Source organism: Egretta garzetta, unplaced genomic scaffold (genome assembly GCF_000687185.1).
Source record: "Egretta garzetta isolate BGI_Z169 unplaced genomic scaffold, ASM68718v1 scaffold10, whole genome shotgun sequence".
Taxonomy (NCBI): domain Eukaryota; kingdom Metazoa; phylum Chordata; class Aves; order Pelecaniformes; family Ardeidae; genus Egretta; species Egretta garzetta.
In genome coordinates this window covers 1,303,439-1,326,222 of record NW_009258268.1, presented here as the reverse complement: position 1 = coordinate 1,326,222, position 22,784 = coordinate 1,303,439, and positions in this window count along the sequence as shown.

Below are 22,784 nucleotides of genomic sequence, written 5' to 3'. Positions count from 1 at the left end.
GCGAAGGCGGCGGGCCTCCGTGCCGGGCCTCGCCCCCTCCCAGCGCACCCTGGTTCGGCAGGGGAGTTGTTTCCTCCTCACCAGTCCGGCCAACGGGTTTCATCTTCCTTATAGCAAACGCTTTAAAATAAACCATAATTAGTGGTGTGGGTTTTTCTTCCTCTCGGCTCCCCCGCCTTGACACGGGGTGTGGGGAGAGGCCCAGGCCCGACCCGCAGAGCTCCCCTCTGCGCCGCCCGGAAAACAGCGGCCGTTGCGTGGGTGGGGGCTCGGGGCAGCTCGAGGCCGGGCCCACCCAGACCTTCAGCGCGTTCCCATCAGACGGGCTTCCCTGCCAGCTGCTGGCGGCTCCCCTTCACCCTAAAAGCGAAGGCCAAGTTGGCCACTGAGCCCTGGGATGGACAGCCGCTCCAGCACGCTGGCCCGGCTGCCTGGCACGCGTCCTGCTCACCCCTGGTGTTGGGGGCTCTGACCCCACACCGGCACGGGCTCTGCCCTGCGCAGCTGGGCTGCATGAGTGTGCACCCACGTCCTGGTTTCAGCTGGGACAGGGTTAATTTTCTTCCAGTAGCTGGCATAGTGCTGTGTTTTGGATTTAGTACCAGAAGAATGTTGATAACACTCTGATCTTTTAGTTGTTGCTGGGCAGTGCTTAGACTGGCCAAGGACTTCTCAGCTCTGCCAGGTGCATGGGAAGCTGAGAGGGGGCACAGCCACGACAGCTGACCCCAACTGGCCAAAGGGCTATTCCAGACCATATGACATCCTGCTCAGTGTATAAGCTGGGGGAAGAAGAAGGAAGGGGGGGACATTCGGAGCGATGGCGTCTGTCTTCCCAAGTCACCGTTACGCGTGATGGAGTCCTGCTTCCCTGGAGATGGCTGAGCACCTGCCTGCCCATGGGAAGTGGTGAATTAATTCCTTGCTTTGCTTTGTTTGTGTGCGTGGCTTTTGCTTTACCTATTAAACTGTCTTTATCTCAACCCATGTGTTTTCTCACTTTTACTCTTCTGATTCTCTCCCCCATCCCATTGTGGGGGGAGTGAGCAAGCAGCTGCATGATACTGAGTTGCCAGCCGGGATTAAACCATGACAACCCACTAAAGGTGTTTCTGGTGGGTCACCTCGGGCTCATCAGCCAGACGTTGATTTTACAATAGGATTTTCTGGGCCAGAAAACTTATAAATATTTTTCCTTCCAGGTAGTGGCCCAGTGGACACCTGTGTCACAAAACCACTGGGAACACTCAAGGGACGGGTTGTCCTTTGGCTAGCAGCATGGCCGAACTGCTTTTCTTCCAAACAGTTCTTGTTGCAGAGTTACCACCAGCAGCCCTCGCCACGTTGTCCTGTCAGCCTTGGGAGGACTTCACTGTACGTCTGGTGCGTGCACCAGCAGGAGACCAGGAGGTTTGCACACAGTGGTGTCTAAAGGTGCCATCTGCTGGAAGAGTGTTTACAGTTGCGAATAAAGTAGCCGCCTGGAATGACAGTGATCTAAAACATGTCAGAAATGGCATCAAACGTTTATAGTTACCAGCTCAGAAGTGTGCCTTGATTGTTTACCCTTAATGAAGAGTTATCATCTCTAATTGGGCATCCTGTGAGGAGGTTGAGGGTTGCGCGCGTATGAGGAAATAAGCCAACCCCATAATGATCACTGTTACTGAGTGACATAACAGCTTCATTTACATCCTGAACAACGCCTACGTGGCTTCTTCTCTCTTGTCCCTTCTCTTTGGGTCGTTTTCCCTCCTTACCTTATTTCTCTGGTAACCTCCCTTTGCGAGGCTGGAGCACGGCTGCCGACTACACCTTTTGTTACAGCGCCCAACAGCATGCAACCCCAGCAAGATGGTTAATGGAGATGCCTTGACATGCCCGATGCTGATAAAAGCTTGCTAATTGTGTGAGCAACTTGCTCGGGTAAACACTGGGAGGCAAAGGCTGCCATGTTTCTGTCTAGAGTTTCCCAGACAGAAGTATGCATGTACATGAACTGGAATATGAGGATGGAGAATTATTAGCTCAATACTTCTGTAAAGCGTTTGGCTTGCCTGCGTGCTACACAAAGATGCCGTCAGTGCAGAGCATAGCTGAGAGTTTTGAGCAGTCTTGACTGCACGTTCACTTCATACACAGCAAAGGCCTTGCACCTGGTTCCAGGCTGCAGTTTGCCTGGAGAAAACGTCTTCTTTTTTAGCCAGAAGATGTTGTCTGGGATGAGTGTATTGTACATTTGTCCAGAATTTCTGGATGTTTAGCAGTTCCATCAGATTTGCATGTAGCTCTGACTGAGCAGCTGTACGTCCAGATATCCTGGGCATTTCCACAACGTCTCCGTAGATCAGGTTGATGCTGTAAAAGCAGCCAAGCTGAGACGTACTGGAAGTTTTGGGCAGATGTGCCCAGATGGGCACATGAAGAGATCTGATCTGCCGGGAGAGGGCAGCCTGACTGCACACCACGGCACAGCTGACACAGAGCAGCGCCCTATTTTTCAGGCTTCAGCAACCCTTTCAATCCAGGGCACGGGTAATTCCTGAATGGGCTGGCAAGCATCCAGTGATCACAGTAATTATCCATTACAATACCTTCCAATTCATCCTGGATACAGAGAAGGCGGGAATATACAAAGAAACCCGAGTACACGGTTATCCGAGACAAGATCTTTGGGCCTGTATTTTACAAGCAGTAATTTTCTTTCAAAGGTGAGCACCAGGGACAGAAAGTGAATTTTTTCTTTACTGTAAATTTCTCCTTTGTTTCCTGGGGGGCGGAGGGCGGGGACGGGACAGGGAAGGATCACATGTGAACAACAGCAAAAGCAGCACGTCTACGCTGTCTGAACCTTTCTTATCAGAAAAGCAGTTAATATGGGTTATATCGTGTTGAAAACACTGCCCAAAACATGTTTGTCTTACCTGGGACCGTGCACCCCCTATACAAATGAAAGGGAGTGCAGTCTGTTAACAGAAATACTTGTTACGAAAGGTGTACCAATCTTCTCCCTTTTTCAGTATGTTTGCTTAGCACAAGGTTAAAAGTGTTAGGACTGTACCGTGACTGAAAATTTGAAGCCTATCTTCATTGTTTAGTGTTGGAGCAGCAAGTAAAAGCCTATTAAAATCTTACCTTTTCTTGGGTCTAATCAACCCCATCAGGGTTCAGATTTGCTGAGTTTTGAGGATATGCTACTGAGTAAGCAAAAAATTTTCTTCCCGTATGAGTTTGAAAATCTATCGGTAGTCTCTATCATCTTACCGCACTCCCATGTTAGCGTGAATCTGATCATTTGAAAAACACATACTGGTCTCTGCTGATATTAATTATACTTCTGCTGATCACCCAGTCATTAGCAAATCTCTTTCAGCTTAGTCAGCACCTCCACAATGACTCACTGCAAGTAGTGTATTGACTCAGTAGGAAGTGACCTCATCGGCCTTGTCAGGGAAGATCTGACAAAAAAAAGTCTAGCAGCAGATTTTGTTTTTGCCTTTCCTTTTTGTCCTTTCCCCAGCCTCAATCCACCATTGTGACTTAGCAATGACACACACACACACACATATATTTATATACACACATACACACATGCATATATTTTTCATTTACCTACTTGTAAGACACCAGCTCTGCTGTTCAGGCATTTTTCAACAGGTGTCAGCAGAACCTCAGTCTTTCACTGTCATGAGCATGTGCTGAGGTGTACAAATAACTAGAGTTTCAAAGGAATGTGACTCTGGAAGTGTCTGCCCTGCTGGATTTCTGTCTCGGAAGCACTGACTCAAGAGCCTAAGTCCTGTTGATTTTCAGTGAATCTTTGATTCCTAAATTATGTTCATCCACTGTACATATTAATTATGAAAATTGTGTATGGTTTATGGATAATTGAAGGGTTGCTTGTTTTTTTGAGTTGAATTATGATGTAGCTTACGTAACATAAAATATGGCTTTATTATATCAGTTACAGAAACTTCTACATAATGTAGGTCTGGTCGGTATTTGGAAGTACGATCAAGCAAAGCAATTCTTCATTGCAGTAACCTGCTCTGCGCACCGTGGGGCAGGATGGGTGCAGTGAAGTCAGCGGCGTGCTGTAGAATCCTACGCTAGTTTGCCCTGGGGTTGTGCATTGGTATGCTTACGCTCCTGGTGCTGTGAAGTCAATTAAGTGAAGCAGGGATGTCCGCATGGGGAGTTAGTATGGAATAGCAATTACAGAGTGGTATTTCAAAGTACTTCATCAGGTAGGCAATCTAACCCATGATTATGGTATGATAAACATATCTAAACTGATGTATGAGTATCAACATGCAGATCATCGTATAACTACACCCAATTAAAAATAACTTTTCTTTGAAGGATTTTTTTCAGACAGATGAAAGTTAAGATGTTTTAGGCTCACCTTTTCCTGCTGGCGTGACCTTCCTTGTGAATGATGAACAAAATTCTAATCCTAGAAGAGCCTGATGACCTTTTTTTTTTTAATTGACATTTTGTTTTTATCCTTACATTTTTAACTGAGAACAAGTGGCCATTAAAAGAAAGATTTGCCAAACACCAGAGATCACATAGGAAAATATGGGCCCTTGTGTCCCTGGATAGATTGTCAATACTCAACTTTCGGTGAATTTGGTGTGTTTGGGTCTTTTAATAAGTTAACAGGGAGACCTCCAGAGTTTGCAATGTTAGGTACTGGCTACTTATGCCCCAGATTGCTGTGTATTCCTGGCACCAAGGTTACACTTGCTGCAGCATTTCTGGAAATGTATCCTGATCTTACACAATTCAGCTGGGACTCCACGGCTCGTGTATTTTGCCATTCTTCTGAAGAAGGCTTTTGTGGAAAAATTGGAAGGGTTTGAACTTCCGTTGCTACACAGTATTTAACAGGGGAGAACGGTGTGCCATAAAGCCCAATGCAGTCAACAGAAGCTTTTCTGTCTCCTCTTTTCCTCTCTTATTTCACTGATCTTTGAATCAACTCTTCTTCCATCTCCTCCCACTGAACATCACTGCAAAAAGAAGTATCTTTATAAGCATCGTTTTTTGTCTCATGAAATTATATTCATTCTTTTGTGTGGAAAGATAGCAAATCCGTATTAGTAAAATGGAAAGAGAAGTGCTTATTTTTCTGTGTTTGCTTTTGCCTTTCTGAACTACTCTTTTGTTGCTGTTGTATGCTGCAAAAATACTTTAAAAGCTAACTCCTGTCTTCAGGCATCAAACCAACTAAGATAACCTTTATACTGAAAAGGATGACAGTACAAATAAATCTTACATGGCAGTATGTGAAAATGGAGATAAGTATGAATTGGAAAGGAGGCTTTTTATTCTTTTCTGTTCTGAAAATGTAAGGATAATAATTTTCTTGCTTTGGATGAAGTCTATTGAAGTCAAAGGAAGTTTTGTCACTGATTTCAAGAGGGTAGGAATGTCGCCCCTAATCTTGGCAGCAAGCAAAACAGAAGGCAGCTTCCTGTTAACAGCTTATGACTTGTTGACAGAATTTGAAATACACTAACCACGGGGAAAATGATATACTTTTCTTGGAAGGGAAAACAGTTTTAGCTCCTTTTAAAAGACTCCACATCTAGAAATGTCTTCTTCTGCAGTCATCATCCACCCATGTTTAATACATGTGTTCAAATGGCTTAGAAATAGAGCTTTCTATTGTGCCTCAGAAAACATTTGGTTTTGCTTATAACACTATAGAAACTATAGATCCCTGCAGAAAAAATAAACTTCAGAGTCAGTGCATCAGAAATGTGATTCCAAGTGAGACTTGCACATGCAAGAAAGAAAGAAAGAAAGAAAGAAAGCCGTATGCAATTCAGTGACCACTGAACCTGAAATGCAAACTACAATGGACAACATGCTAGGTTATCACACACGGTAGTGCTCTAACCACCCTGTATACAATTCATTTAAAATATTGCCACTAGAATTCCACAATGGAGACGAAATTCAGAAGAAAGAGAAAATTTCAGTTCCAGAACTGCCTTTTAAGAAAGGCACTGAATTTTGGTAGACACTAAATAATTATAATTGTAAAGAATCCTTTTTTTTTTTTTTTTTTTTTTTAAACATTCGGAGTAACTTTAGCTTCTCCTCTAAAGGAATATGAGTTAAACCTAGTCCTGTAACTGAATAGCTCATTCCCAACATTTGTATAGCTGAATGTGAAATCTCTGTATTTCTAGTATGGCAGCATCTGTGCAATTCAGGCACGGGCCAGGGCTTCGCTGTGCCCTATTCCACACATGCCCAAGTGCTAAAGGTGCTTGATGCATTTGTGATCTAAGGTTTACAATCAAAGTAGAAAACAGAAAACAAGAGGTAGCTACATTCAGGGACATGGAGAAAAACAGTATGATGTTACTGGTCATTGTGGGTACCACACTTGCAACGTGCCAGCAACAGGGTGAAAAAGGAGAACTCCTGGGGGAATTTTGAAGGTGCATAATGGCAGAGCACTGTAGGTTTTTCCAGAGAGCTCCTCCCAGGCTGGAAGGGCAGCGTAGGAAGAGGACATTACTGGTGTGAAAGGTTTACAAATGCGCAATGGCAGCTGGTGTTGTGGGTTATCAGAGATGGCAGCAGGGCTGCAATCTGCACAGAGGAGAACTATGTTGTCCTTGATGATGGGGGAAGCTGGTGGGAAGATGGGAGGAGAGAGGAAACCTGCTCACAGCTGTGGGCACAGAGGAAAGGGTGGGAAACATGCTCTGTCACAAGTAGGGAGAAGCATCTTGTGGCGAAAGAATGAAAGCCGGACTGGTAATTTTAGCTATCTGGAAGTATGAGGAAGGTCATAGCTTTGAAACTTTATGTATCAAGATTTACACGGAGCCTTGATATGAGAAGCCGAGGTGGAGAAAGTCACAGTCTGAAGGTGCTGACAAGTTCAAGGCCCAAGCAGCAGATGGGTCAGTGATGGTAGCCAAAGTGACTGGAAAAAGCAGCAGCAGAGAGAGCTTAGAAGACAGATTAAGAGCTCTGGTAAGCTTGAGCCGATGGCGAGACGGTCAGAGAGAAGCAGGCTGAGCTTTGGGTTTGGACAGAAGGGAGCACATGGGTGGATTTGAGTCATCAGCATGAGCAGTCGGGCTTGTGTTTACAGACCAGCTTCCCCGGAGAGGAGGTGCCCTCTCCAGAGGGAGGAGGGAAGGTGACCAAGGGCAGAGCCTTTTGGAGCCCACAGAAAGCTGGAGAACAACAAGGGCATGCTATTTTCCTGTTCCAGCATGTGATTTGTTGATAATAAAAGCTTTTAATAACCAATTTGAAATCCTACTACCAAAATTTTTAAAGACACAGATTCTAATGTAGTGTGGAGCTGGTACAGAAGCATTACATGGTTTACTGAGTAAATAGTCACTTTAAGTTTCTCCAGTATTATTGGAAACTATGCCTTTTACATATTTTGTTATTTCCTTCTCCTGGACGAGTGTGCAGGAATTTCAAAGGAACAGAAATTTCAAAGATCCAATAAATATTAGAACAAGTTTAACATTTTTCTTCACTTGGTAATTTTTGTGAAATTTTTGCGAAATTTTTGCAAGCTTTTTTTTTTTAGTTTTTCTATCCATAGGGTTTCAAATTGTGACAGAAAATGAGGGGAAGGAAAAACTGAGACCAATTTTGTGAAAATCAATTCCTCCTCTGAACATTTTTATTAAACGGTCTTCCTTTGCCTTCAGTCTAGGCGGTGGAGGCATCCTTTTCACTGACAGGAACAGGTTTCTGAGCAGAGCCAGGAAATATGGAGCAAGTCAAAGAAATTGTAGAAATAAGTATGACACGTGGGTGGAAGAAAATTCTGCATCGTCATTCTTCATGAACTTTCTTCTAATTAATTTAATCCAATTAATCTAATTAATTTTTACCTCCTGGCGGGAGTCCTATTCTAGACCCTGCACATGCCTGAGAGTCACCAAAAGGCACAGGACGAGGCCAAGGTAGAACACTTTATAGACCTACTATTCCAAAGCACTGCTGAAATTACCCAGGTCAGAAGGACCCTTAATACATCTTGGGAAAAAAAAAATGAAATCAGCATTTGTGCTAAATAACAGTGACGTGTCCTGCTTCCCCTTGCCCTGTTCCTCTCACATACAGTGCTATTGTGAAGTCAATATTCAGCAGCCACTTCTGCTGTCTAGCTTCTGTAGAACCAACAGGCTACTGCTGCGGGCTATTTGATCCTTTACAAAAATTATTTACTTATCCATGGCTAAATATTCTAGAGGTAATAAAAGTACTTGGGAAAGAAACTTAAAGGAGAGAAACGCAAGAATTAAAGACTGGGAGACCACATCTTCTTCTGCAAGATGGGTCTTGCTTGCCTGGTAGACTTTCTTTGATCTCTAATTATCTTAGATGTTAGCGTTGTAGTAGGCTTTTTTTGATCCCTAATTATGTTAGATGTTATGTTGTTGATGTTAGTGCTGTAAATCACCCCTCTCTGAATTCCCTAATTAAACCTTTTAATATTATTCATTCCCTCCTACCAAAACTTACTTCAGTAATTAAAAATATGATGGTAATTTATTTTGGCCGTATGACTATTTTGTTCAGATATTTATTTAAATAATTGTATTTTATTACAACCTCACAAAAATTCATCCTCGTCATTTAATTAGAGATGTGTGTGAAAAGCCAAGAGGTATTTGGAGTTAGGCTGTGTTTATCCATTTTATTTATGCCCTTACTCTTGCGAACATCAGGGTATTTACAAAGGTATAAAGGGTAATAGTTGTTACCACACCAAGTAAAACTTGCAAAATATCTCCGTTTGCTTCATGATAAGCACGTTATCTGAATCTTGTAAGCACTAAAGAGATCAGAGAAAGAAATGTACCTTTCTCTTGTGTAATGCTACCTGGATTTTCTTTTTGTCTTTTAGGAGACTGGCATGTTGCTGTAAACCAGCCTGCTTAATCACTTCTGCACTCACTGCCCTTAACCGATACCACCACCGCTGTGCCTGGTATCATACAGACACAACCGCAGGCACATGGAAATAGGCACATTTCTACAGCTCTTAGGATTTCTCTTTCACCAGAGGTAACTGAAAGTTGTTGCCTGTGTAAGGTCTTTGCTCGTGCTGGCAGGTTACAATTCGAGCTGGCAGGTTTCGGCCAAAGACACATCAGGGCATCAGGTAATTAGGGGGAATAACAGACTTGCTCCAAGGCTCAACCCTTTGGAAAAAGCACAGTAAATTTAGTAACTGTTCCCCTACACCTACTAAAGAAACTGAACTGGCCTTCTAGCTTCAGGATAATAAACCTAACAGCCTCATTTCCTGGAGGGTGCTGAAAATAAATGAAGCCAACCCCGCTCGTTCCAGGGAGTGAAAAAGTTGGCAATCAGTCCTCTCCAAGGGAAAACAAACTGAACCAGTCCCTTGGCCCCAAACACAGGAGAGCCCTCCCTTTTCTACTTGTAGAAAAGCACAGAGCTGAAGCCATGTCTGAGTGAGTTGAAATGACCTTTTTTTTCTTCCCTGGAGGCTGCCTGATATGCAAGTAGGATGCTGGGGCAACCAAACGGGCTGGAACAGGCGGTTTGCCTGCTGAGCCATCCACTTCCTCCAGCCCAGTGCAGCTGGGGGAGGTTGAGCCCCCCTTATTTACTCCTGTTAACTTCTCCTTTTTGGGAGGGTTTGCTCACCAGTGGAGAGAGGGACTTGGTGATCACAGGGAGCACTACCTCCGAGACTAATGGTTCATAGGTCACATAAAAAGAGATTTATCCACATCTTCCCCACTGCCATCTAACCACTCCAGTCCCCCTCATTATCCGTCCCTGAATGGGCAGGATTAGGTCTGGAAGGACAGTGAGGAAATGACAAGGAGAGCCTTCATCCCCCAGCTCCCTGGGGCTCTGCCTTAGAAGCCACCCAACCAGCCCATGGCTCTCACAACTGCGCTAGTCCAACTGGTGGGCTCATGCCTATGGGCAGCTCTTGTGTGGTACCTCATGGTTCTGTCATTCTACCAGGCCCTCATCTTTCCTCACATACATCTTGCGTTGTTTTACTGCTAATCTTTCAGAATCCCATACTCCCCAACATGCATGCACAGAAAACCCATTTACCAGTACATAGTATGCTGTCTAATATGGTAAAAAATGCCCAGTCCCATGGTCTCAGGCCGCCCTCCCTTTCCCCTGCCCTTGCATACCTGCACACTCAGCACTTCCCTCACATACAGCATGAAGATCTTCCTCTTCGTTTGCTTTGCTTGCTTATCATAGTCTCAAGAGTTAGTACTATACAAAGTTAAAATCTGTTGAACACAAGGGCATTTGACCCTGACCACAACCTGCTGTTCCTTTAACAAACAATTAAGACATTCCATGTGTGACTAAATTTGAAAGCAAACCCAAGAATTAATCTGCTTGTTTTAAATAGGGATATAAATAAGAACCAGCCCAGCCATTGCCCAAGAGATAAGCCAAAACTTTGAGGTTCAATAAAAGTTCAGTTACTTCCGTAGTTTCTTAGGCAGGATTTGTTGGGTCTTTATTTAGGGAATAGGGTCTTGATTTAGGGAAAAGGTCTTTATTACAGGTTTTTAGGGAACACAATGTCCCCCTGAAGTTTGGAGTATGTGTTCTCATTTCTATTTGAGTAACAGTTTCCTCTGGGTATGGATGATACTAACGGAAAACAGTGTAGCCAAATCCATTCTTGCCTAGCACAAATAGTATTTCCGTGGGACTCCTAGTTCTAGTGTACAGTAGCAAGAAACAAAATAGTTATAAAGGTATCTGCATAACTGCATTACGTGGTGAGGAGAAGATAATGCAGAAGGCATTTAAATCAGCCTTGACATAGAGGCTTGGCTGCTGTAATACAACTTAGCCTTTTAAAAAGTTATTAACAAAAAAAAACCTCACCAAATTGTAAAGTTTCTGTCACCTTGCTTGATGCATTTTGTTAAAATGATAAGGATCTTATATAAAAAGGTATATTAGATGCTTGACTAAGCTGAGTAAAATACATCTTCTAGATGTTCATATATTTCTGTATTACAGTTTCGGATCATATAATTTAGGAAAACATAAAATAGATTCAGTGCTCTATCTAGGTAAAAATGCCATAACAAAAACTGCATGTAGCAGGAGAATTATTAAAGTAGCTTTTTAGCATGAAAAGGTTCTGTGTGGCAGAAAAATAGATGGAAGGAGAAATTTCATTCACCTTAATAGTGTGAAGTTAACAAAATCAGTGGCAAATTTATGAGATCATGGAAAGTGACTATACCCACACATTTTTTGTGGTGATGTGGAGTGTGGAGAGTTCATTTTTCAGGGTTTGTACATTGAAGATTACATATTAACCACTAACCTAACTGATAACTCTATGGACAGAGTCCGTTTTTCTATGTAATATGGCCTCACTTGTCCCATGCATGATGTTTTATGAGAGCTCTAAAATTTATGCTCACAGTGTTTTCTTGCAAATTATTTTCCATGGAGGTCAATAGAGCCTTTCCTAAAGAATTCAGCAAAATATCTGAGGAGTTTCATGTAGATAGAATGAAAACATACATGCAAACTGCTTTAAAGAGGAGCTTTACTTCAAAATACCAAAGCGATCAGGTGTTCCTATTGCTGTTGCAAAATGAATTTGGAAGGGCACTGCTGTCTGCCTCAGAATTGCACACTACAGCCTAACACAGCAGAGTAAAGCTTGAATACTTCAAGATATTTAAGTATCTAACAAGTGTCATGATTTCAGAGTGACTGGGTGCGTGAGCATCTTTGAAATCCTAGTGCGCTCTACATAAAAATCAAGGGCAGTAGCAAGGTCAAGGGGATTTCCTGACGTTTCTGGCACTTCTCCTTTTTGAGAGACACTTTCTCAGAGTAACAGAGAAGTTGCTAGTTTAATATTCTATTTTATTAGCAGAAGAAGGTAAGCACATTGTTAGAGCAATTCTTAATAAGAGTAAGATTTTTTTGAAAAGAAGGAAGCTTTCATGCAACTTTTAAAGAGATGTTTCACGGTAGAATCAGGAGTGTCCAATGGAAGTCAGAAGATCCATTTGTTCTGTGAAACACAGGAAAGAATATAAGCCTGCAATGGTGTAATTTTCTTTCAAGTTAAAATCTTGGGTGTCTCATGCTACAAGCGAACTAAAATCATGTAGCCTGTATAAATTATCGCTCAAACGCAACACTGCGGTATCAGTATTGAATTCTATTGCCCTGCAAGTCCTTTGTGATAGTTTTTTTGCAACCTTGTGTAAATCAAGTAAACGCATACTATTAATTAACAAGTGTTTAGTTTTATTTCTGCATTTGTAACATTAACAAAACATTTTCAACTTCATTATTTATGTCTCTGTTCACAGACATGCTATGGAAGTGTTTCAAACACCATGATATTGAGATTTCTATTATTGGTAAAAAATTATGATAAGTCTTTTGTTAAAATCACAAGGATTCAAAGCACTTCAGTGACTGTATTTACAAGACAAATGTACTGAATCTTTAGACTCACCCATTTGTTCCCACTTCAACCTCCCAATTAATGTTCATTAACCATACATTTTACATTTATATGTGCCTACTCTTTCAAATCTATCTAATAAATAATACTGTGATATTTCAGCAGTATTTCCAAAACAAGTCAGCCCCATGACTCTGATCGGTTCCCCCCAAATTTCTGTTTTTCCAAGAAATTTCAAATTGACAGCTTTTCCACAATGAAAACCAAATTTCAAAATGTAAAAATATTTACCCTAAAAAAAGTTATTTTATAACTAGCAACAGTGATTTTCCTTTAGAGTAATTTTAAAAATGCATTTCTTCTCTGTAAGATGTGAAAAATATGTTTTCACTCAACCAAAGCAACAGTTGCCTTTTTGAAAGGCTTCAAAACAGAAACCTTTAGAAAGTTTTAATTAACTTCAGAGAAGTCATATATTTTTGATTTCCTGAAAAATCACTTTAAAATGCAAATAGTACCCTCTTGTTTGATTTTTGCCTGTTTTGAGGCGGTTCCTAAGGATCAGAAAGTTTAGAGGTCAATGAGATGATCTGACCCTTAGTAAGTGAACCCCTAATTATTCCAAATGACTGAGGCATTGGGGATCTGGGGCCTTCATTATTCTCTGAAACACGGTGTTTCCACTGAGCTCTGTTGAGAGATCCCTTTCCTCAATCAGCTCTTTGCCTGCCCAGCAATTCTATACTTTACATTCATGTTCTACAGATAGCACAGAAATCTGTCAAATGAAATATAAACTTGATATTTGTTATCATATTGTTTTACCACAAATGACATAGTGCATGTTATACAATTTTAAAATCGCACTAGAAGCCATTATATTCCGCTTCCAAACATGAGGCGGTCTGAAGCCCTCAGACACTGGCAATGTCTTTTCAAAACCTTCTGGAGCTTGATCCAAAGCTCAAGCTAATGAGACATTTTCCATTGACTTAAAAATGTGATTCCTCAGAGTGCAATACGTGTTGCATGTTACAAAGAAGTAGATGCGTTTTACTTTCAGACTTTTTAGGGAGCTGCGTTGGTTGATTTGTTTTAAACAAGGAGTTTAAAGGCTAGACCCAAAGTCCACTGGTCTCGGAGGGCTGAATCAAGCTGAAACTTCTGTTCTGTGGCTATAAAGTATTTCACCAAGGTGAAATTAAACTCGTAATTCTTCCCACCAATTACCCAGCTGACTATTCCTCATCCTGCCTCGTCCCTCTAGTGAATATAAACTGAGTGGTGCCCGTGGTTGCAAAGACAGACCCTTGTACTGAGATGCGTTGGTTATAGTTAGATTTAAGGACTGTGACCTGTGCTCCGAAGCTGGTAATGATTAATGTTATAACAATGCTAAGGTTTCAGTCTCTAGACCCCCTTTTCTTTGGGTCTTATCTGGAGAAAATGTTTCTGGCCCAGATTCTGAGAGATGCTGATTATTTTAAGAGATATTATTACACATGAGCCTGGTTAAGAATGAGTAAGAATTGAGGATTTCGTTCCATAAAAATAGTGACTGACCAAGAGGGAGCTCCATCCAGGAGCTCTGCTCGAGTTAAATGTGACGTTATTCTACTTCTGTATTGCTGTACACCTCAGTGAAATGGCTTAGCCTTATTGTAAAGAAACAGCCAGGTTTTTGTCTTTCACCCATTTTTATTGCAGATTCCTGTCTTTTAACTTCGATTTGTAAGGCTGCACTGTCTGCTGCATGCTGGTGTCCCCACAGGACCCTTTGTTTCCTACCTTTGAAAACATTCAAAACAAACAAGACCCTTTCTCTTCCCATAGTCAGTACACGTAATATTAATGGTTATCTACCTGTGATAAGCAGAGCAGTATCATTTTACATGACTTGAAAGGGTCATCCATATCGTCAGGCACAATTAACTTGTCTTACTCTCACAAAACGGGCTGGGGGAGGTAACTAAGAGGCCATACTTCTTCACATACCTCAGAAAACAGTTCCGGGACAAGGGGACAGCCAAAAGACACAAAAAGCTTCCAAACAACAAACACAACGGGCTTTTTATTGAGATCACAAGAATCTGTGCTGCACCTTCTTGATGTGATACCTTCTGCGGTGCCTTTGTGTGTATTCACTGGAGATGATCAGTCGTATATGAGTTTGAACAAGTCTAGCTGCAAGACTTAACTTGCTTTTTATCCCACTTTTAAAGAAAGCAAACTCTGTTAAAATTTTCTGGAAAACAGAGTGGATTTCAGTGAAAGTCGTTTTGAGGATCCATCCAGACTACAATAAAATATGTGCTTTTTTTTTTTTTTGCAGCCTACCTAGATCAGAAAAGCAGACTGAGAATGAGTGGTTACTCCAGTTCTCAGAAGGAGGTTTGCACACCCTATGTACTCTCTCTTCTTCACTTCTCAAAACTAGTAGGTTTAGCAAGGATCCTGCTTCGAGGAGAAAATGCCCAAGTAACACATAATGCAGAGAACGATGTTTGTAATTTAGCATGCTAGCATATGCCCTCTGAGTCAGCACTGAATCAGTGTCCCAACTGATGTTTAGGGCCATGCTATACTATTGAAGATGTCATCATTCAGATGAAAGTATGTTGACCACTTGGGCTGTGGAGAATTCCATAGCACTTGTCACAATAACACCGCTATTAAATGTGTGACGTGACCAAATGCCATATCAAAGTATTGCTTTAGCCACATACATTATTCCTGCAATTAAATGAAATTTATTTCACTTCCTGTCTTAAATAACCGGGTAGTGCTGCTGCCAACAAGGTGCTGAGTTTCAACAGAAGAATGACTGGCTGTCAATAATACATTACTCTATCCTTTAGAGGTTTTGTCTAAAATGCTTCAGGATCCTTTGGGAGAAAGCATCCCGGTTAACGTAAATTTTTTCTATTAATAATACGGCAAGCTTGAATGTGCCGTTTTCTTTTTATGACTAGTGTAAAAATCTTTACAATGCCAATCATTTTGTGTCTTTTCCAGTTGAATATACATACATAGGGAGAGGTGGCTAGAAGAAAGTTAATCTTTCTTACTCAGATAAAATTTAAAATAAAAAAATAACAGAAATGCCTGGTTTTCCGTATTTTTACAAAAAAATAGAGTATAAAATCTGTAGACTTATTTTCTTCAGTAGAAAAAAAGGTCTTGAAAAGGAAGATAAAGTCTTCCCACATAATTTCTCTCCCTTTTAAATTATTTCCCGATGACGGAATCATTCCTATGTGCTTTTTCCCCTGGAAAAGAAAAGTTGTAAATGCTTCAGACTTCCATTTTGATTTCTTTCACAATGATTAAAGATAAACTGGCGTGTTTTGGTGAAGAAATCAAAACATCCTGTTCTCCTGCTGTCCTGCGATGTCAAATTTTTGCCAGCTCTATGCTGAGGGAGCGCAGCCTGCTTGAATAATTGGGAGGTTCACAGGGGTTTAAAATAGGAAGCTGTGGAAAGCGGGTATTGTCTGTAAGGGAGAGAGGAGTCGCAGCGAGGCAGCCGAGGTGGTTTTCTTGGAGTACCGCTGAAGACGGACCAGCTCTGTCGCTGCTTGCAGCCGATGGCTGCTGTAACATGAAGCTCGCGAAAGGTCAGCGGCCGCGCTCTGTAGTCTGCTCTCTGCCTATCTGTGCCATCTCTTGAAATAACAGCCACTTCCAGGACCCCTTCACCTTCTTCTCTCTCTGGCCCCGGCATCCCCTCCCTCCCCGTCCCTCTCTGGCACACATCCTTCAGCACCACTCTCTTTTCTTCCTTGAGCTTTTCCTGTTGTCATCACAAAGACCTCTATGTCCTTTATTGTACTGTGTCCTCTCCTCGCCTGGCTCAGGGGCTATCTCTGGCTTTGGAGATAAAGTCTCCGCTAAGAAAAGGATGGAGATTTAATTTAGAAAAAAAAAAAAAAAAACATGAAAGGTTAAGAAAAAGAAACACGCTGGTGCCCTGTTTGGGGGACAAGTCCGCTGCTGCTGTAACTTAGTCGGATAGGCAAATTCAAAATTTATCAACTACTTTCTCATTATCGTACCCAAACTTTGTGAATTTCCTGAACAATCTATTTATGACCTGTTCCCTTGAAACTTGGAAGCCGTTCATTTTGAGAGAAGCTTCCATATTCTTCTGCCAAGAGAATTACCAAAATAGACCTGCGGCATTGTTATTTTTGAGGATTCGTGACCCTTCATTTGTTTGTTTGGTTTAGAGGGATTTTTTTGTTTGAAGCCATTTTGTCTTGGTGACAATGAAAGTTGAAAGGGGTGCTTTAAGTAATGAAAAAGTAGCTGGTTATGTTTGCAGTGCAAATTATTTCAGAAGGACCTGCGTAGCTGATAGAATGAGAGTTCACATTGCTTCTATAACATGCTATTATGTGTTATATGAGGTACTAAAAAATATGTGCTAAGAAATTTCATTAACCCGGAACTGGAACTTAGAGTGGAAAAGCAATTTGCTACATGCTTTTAGGACATAGAGTCCTGCTCAAATTCCCTTCCAAAACGAGGAAACTCTCCCAGCTGCACGAGCTCTGCTTGGGGCTGCGGGGCCACACGTGGCTTCTTTTCCCCTGGGTTTTCTCCCAGACGTTTCTATGATTCTATGTGCCAGCAATGAGGTTTTTGCTGCTGGATGTGCTTGCCACCAGCAGAGCCTCCTTGACACCTACTCCGGTGGGGCACCAGCCTGATAACTGGCAGGTGAGGGGGAGACAAGCTTTGCTGTTCTCAGACACCAATCCTTTGCAAATTAAATGGCTGGCTGCAGAGACATACATGCGTTGGGGTAAGAACCTGAATTCCTTGTCTCGACTGTGCCTGTAGCCGCGCGAGTGCCATGTGCACTGTCATACCACCACACTGACGCCACTGAGGCGCAATAACAACTTCTTCTCTCCCTTACTTAGCTGAATGGGTTTGCTGCAATACGGCACAAACACAGGGAAAAATCTGCGGCATCCAAGTCATATGCCTATCCAATGAGTATTTAACATTTGGAAAAAAAGCAAGCAAGAAAACCAGGTAAAGATAATTAAGGTAATAGAAATACGATGAGCAGTGCACAGCATTTTACAGACTTTTTCGTTAACTGTTCCCCAGTGCCTGCTGAAATATTTGACCAGGGTCTCAAGGGAAATTCAGTTATAATTAGTTTAAAAAAAGAAGACAGTAGGGCCTATTTAAAAGAAGGTATTTGTAGTAACATAGCTGAAAATGTTTCTAGGACTGACAGGTTCTTTCAAAAAACTTCCATGCAATTTGCCACAATACTGTTGTATACGGATCCAAAAAGACATGTAAGCTTGTACCAGACAGATGAACCACAATAAACTCCCCAAAATCTGTGCTGAAGCTACATTACAGTTTGGGACCATCCTTATATCCACTCTACTGAAGATACCAAATCTTATCCAAGCATTTTCCTCAACCCTGAGTACCTGCAGCCTGCTTCAGGACTGAGCATTTAAGGAGTGCTTTGAACACATATTAAGCATCTTTGTAAAAATTACTGTACATATAGAAGTTGCCTTCTCAAACACCACGGTACCTATTAATCAGCAGTTCATTTGCATTGCTTGTTCTTTAATTTGCTTTTGATGCTCCTAACACCTAAGGTAAAGCTCAGCTTAAGAATTACAGGTGTGGTGCGTCCTTCCTGACTTGTGAAACAAAATTCCACTGGGGGATCTCTGAATCGAAATTGCTGGTATTTCACTCAGAGAACAAGTATTCCTCACCCTTAACAAATGCATAGACTTCTGACTATAGTCAAATACCAGATGTGTAAATCTGGAGGAGTTATATTCCATTTTCAAGCTCATCTACTTGTAAGTAATATTTTAGATCCAGAAAAAACTTTTTCAAACAGTAAGATGTTACAGTTATGCATTACTCCATAATTCCAGTGAATAGGTGCACTTACAGGGATATGCATGCATTTCTGTCCCCCGGACCCTGTGTTTACCATTAAAAATTATGACCAAGACATTGTTGTTGCCACTGAGAGAAGTGGTAGGATTTCAGGTCAATGAATTAAACCAATATCTCACTGGAGGAAGTCCTAATCTTTACATCTCTTCCACCTTTCTTTTTGCTATTACTACCAGAATAGCCCATTTATCGGACAGGTCAAATTATGAGTAAAGAGTGATTGATCTGAAATGAAGCCATGACAGAAATTGTGTGAGTGCATGGTGGAAAGTAATTTGATGACTTCGTAGCCATAGTCAAGATTTTTCTTGGCTCTAATAGGTTGATTTGGATTGCGATCTAGAAATACTGTTGAAGTCCTGCTCATGCTAGATGACAACACAGCCACTTTTCTGTCATCTCTGGCCACTGAAGAGTTTCCATCTAATCTCAGTAGATGATGACCTGGCTTTGCTTATTTACGGCCTTTTGCTGGGATACAGCAATGTGGTGTACACAGGCTTTCAGTGCTGAAGAAACTTCAAAATGCACAGGATGCTACGGCACATAGGTCATCTGAAGCTTTTGTTTTCCAGCTTCTGCACACCATTACATGCACAAACCAAGAGTTCCTCATGATCTTGGGTGAAGACCATGGTCAGCAAAAACTTTCCTCTACTGTAGTGAAACAAAGTGTAACAAGGATGATGATCTTTGCAGAAGACAAATAGTCAGACTCATGAATGAACTCCTGTGGGGTCCAAAGAATATCATGAATTCCACCAATTTCCCTTCCAAGGGCCTGGCACATCAGGGCCCATTTCTTGGACCTTGCCTGCCCTGCAGTAACCACTTATATTTAGAAGAGAAATTAGAAAACATTTTTCAACAATTGAAACAGTGGGTTCTGAAACAGCCTTCCTAACAGAATTGTGGGAGAAAGAATCCAAAATTTCTTCTATGGTAAATTTATGGATGGGATTATATGGCAAGATACAGTGAACTGAGCATACAGATTAATGTTTGAGCCATCAGTCTCTGGCTGTTTCAGATTTGGACCTTCTGAACAGTACTGAAAGTAGATGCGATCTCTGTTGTTCATGAGATGTGTTGTGTCACATTAATGTAAGGCTTCGTGTTTCTGCTGGCGACCTGCAGAGACAAAAGATTTTTTTTCTCTTCTTTGATATTAAACTTGGCTCCCAAATTGTTTGTTTTTAAAATAATTTCTTCTTGCTTCCTTCTGCAGCAATAAACATTGTCTACAGTGAGACCAAATATATCATGCAGGGTGTGCGGGGGCTCCAACTTACTGTCTTGGGTGCATAAAGTAATCACCAGATTTGGGATCAGGAACACGTTTTCCCTCTTGCCAAATTTCTGAGGCCCATGGGTGTCTGGGAGGCAGTGGGGGCTTCTTTACAGAGGAGCAAATAAATCATTTCCCTCAACCCTGTGAGCAAGCCAAACAGAAAACATAAACAGACATTAATGTAAGGCTTCGTGTTTCTGCTGGCGACCTGCAGAGACAAAAGATTTTTTTTCTCTTCTTTGATATTAAACTTGGCTCCCAAATTGTTTGTTTTTAAAATAATTTCTTCTTGCTTCCTTCTGCAGCAATAAACATTGTCTACAGTGAGACCAAATATATCATGCAGGGTGTGCGGGGGCTCCAACTTACTGTCTTGGGTGCATAAAGTAATCACCAGATTTGGGATCAGGAACACGTTTTCCCTCTTGCCAAATTTCTGAGGCCCATGGGTGTCTGGGAGGCAGTGGGGGCTTCTTTACAGAGGAGCAAATAAATCATTTCCCTCAACCCTGTGAGCAAGCCAAACAGAAAACATAAACAGGACATTGTCAGTGATCTTGATTTCTCTTGCCTTCTTGTGGCACTACATAGTCCCACAAGAATCTTCACAAATCTTTTTTCTGTGGTATGCCGGGAAATATATGGCTTGTGGTAGATGGAGACATGTGGAATACATGTGCTCGGTATCCTTTTAGGCCTTTTGTCCATATCCCAGTCTGTGGGATAGTCTTAGATTCCACATAGTAATGTGTATATTAAAAAAAAAACAAATGGAAGGCAAAAAGAGGCCAGAACTTTGTACGAAAACCAAACAATTCACTGTGTGTCTCCCATCTTGGGGAGAGGACGAGAAAACGAACAGCATATGATAGGCGCTGTTAACCATGCTACTTAATGCATGAATGACAACTACTTGCAAACTTCTGATGCTCGAGCTGTAAGACTCCAAAGCACAGACTGGACTGAAGTAAGGCAAAGTAATGCGGGCAATTAGCGATTTCACTGTGTAGCACCATAAATATTTTTAGCATGCAAAGCATAAATTTCCTTCAATTACATAGATAGGGGAACCCAAAGGTAAATGTCTTTGTTAATATTCACAGTGTGTGTGTCTAAAATGCGTTATTTATTGAACTATTGAACTATTATACTATGAACAAGTGTACTTAAAGACACTTAATGTAAAGTGTTACTGTCTGCTAAAGATCTCTTCACTTAATGTTTGTAGAGTCCTGAGTGGTTTGCAAGTCAATTAAACACTGATGGAACAGAGATAAACACTTCCTATTGAGAAACGTCACATCAGTCTTTCTGCTTCATTTCATCGTGTCATTTAATGCACTGAAAGGCATTCAAGTGACACAGCACTAGCTATGATATCTTGGCACAGGCTGTCTAACATCCTGAGGCACGTGCAGACGGGTAAACCGATGTGGGAGTCATACCGACTGGCACAGAAAGCAGAGAGAAGCTGTCAGGTATTTACTTTTAGGGCATGCTAACATGCAACCAGAGTCGATAAATGGATTTTCTCTCATGCATTACTCTCTAAGCAGCAGCATGCAAGCATACGCAATTTAACACCCAGCAGCTCTCCTTTCCTTGAAAATGAAGAAGTCTGACAACCAGCATTGTCAGGATCCTTTTAGGATTAGGTTTCCTCTTGCTTTCTACAAATGGGAATGTTAGCAAACACTGTCACTCTGCTCTACAGGATACAGCGCTCACATTGCTCGGGATAATAGATAAAGCACTGGAGTTTCAGGAGTGCTTAAAGAGTTGCAGTTCAGTTAACGCTTGCAATTTTTCAAACAGCTGAAATTTCTACCTATTATCAATTGTCTTTATGAAGAGCACAAGAGATCGTGTTTTCTTAAGAGCTGTGTAGTTACAACAAAGGTAAAAGCATGCTTGGTGAGCAGAGAAACCGTATGTCTCTATTTCTATATGAGGCCTCATGACTTTCAAAATACTTGAAAGCTTCCAGATTTTTATTTCATTGTTGGGACACTCTGCTATTGTTGCTAGCATATTGTTTGATAACAGCAAAATCTGTGTTCAGAGTTGACGTAGAATTCATTGCTATCTTGAGTACTATGTTTCATTTGAGTATAAATACTGGAAGAAGCATACAGTAGTATTTAGAAGTATTTTGTGAGGTAAACACTGAAAAAAAGAGAGGAAAGCTCAATGCATTTGGGAACTATTAGAATTAAGTCTTGTACTTCAGTAAACATTGGTGTCATATGATTCATACTTTGTGATAAATTAATGCAGCACCCTGAAATAGAAATAAATAAGTCTCCAGTTCTCAGAAATGTGCATGCATTACTGTTGAATCAGAGCTTGGCAACAATACCACTGGCACACATGAAAGAAGTGTCCTTTTGTCTTCCACGGGCATATTTTTGGAACTGTGTTTTGAAAATACCGTACGTCTTGTAGCTGCAGCAAACTAAAGAGTGCTAGGTAGCTGATATAGCCATGAATAAAACTTGCTGCATTTCCTAATCAAAGCAGCGACGCAATCTTCTCTCTGTTCCTGTTGCCAACCACTGCTGCTAAGCCTCCTTCCCACTGCGACTTCCAGCGGTAGGTGCGTTAGGTGGAAGAGAGACATGGGGCCCTCTTTTCCATCTGTGCCTTTGCTCGCGGAGAGCACCTCAGTTTGACCTTGATTATTTTTATACATCCATGGCCCTTTTTTTGTGTGTTGCTTTTAAAATACAAAAATAGAAATTAAATTGGAATCAGGAAAATGTGGTTGAAAAGAGCTGGAGACTTCAGTTCACTTTCTGGTTTTGGGAAAGCAACGAGACATGAAAAGATAAAAAGAGAAATATGTATAGAATACCAAAGACAGGGGTTTGTGTGTATTTCTTGTCACCCTACTGTATACAAGGGAAAGTCATTAAGGTTACGAGTCATGACAGTTCTTCTTGATGATAAAATTGCTTTGTCAACAAAAGGGCTGAGTATATAAATGTATCATATATCATCTCCCGCTCTTTCTGTCTATATATTATATGCTTGCTCGTCTAAGTATAATAAACCCCTAAAATTTACAGCTTCTTC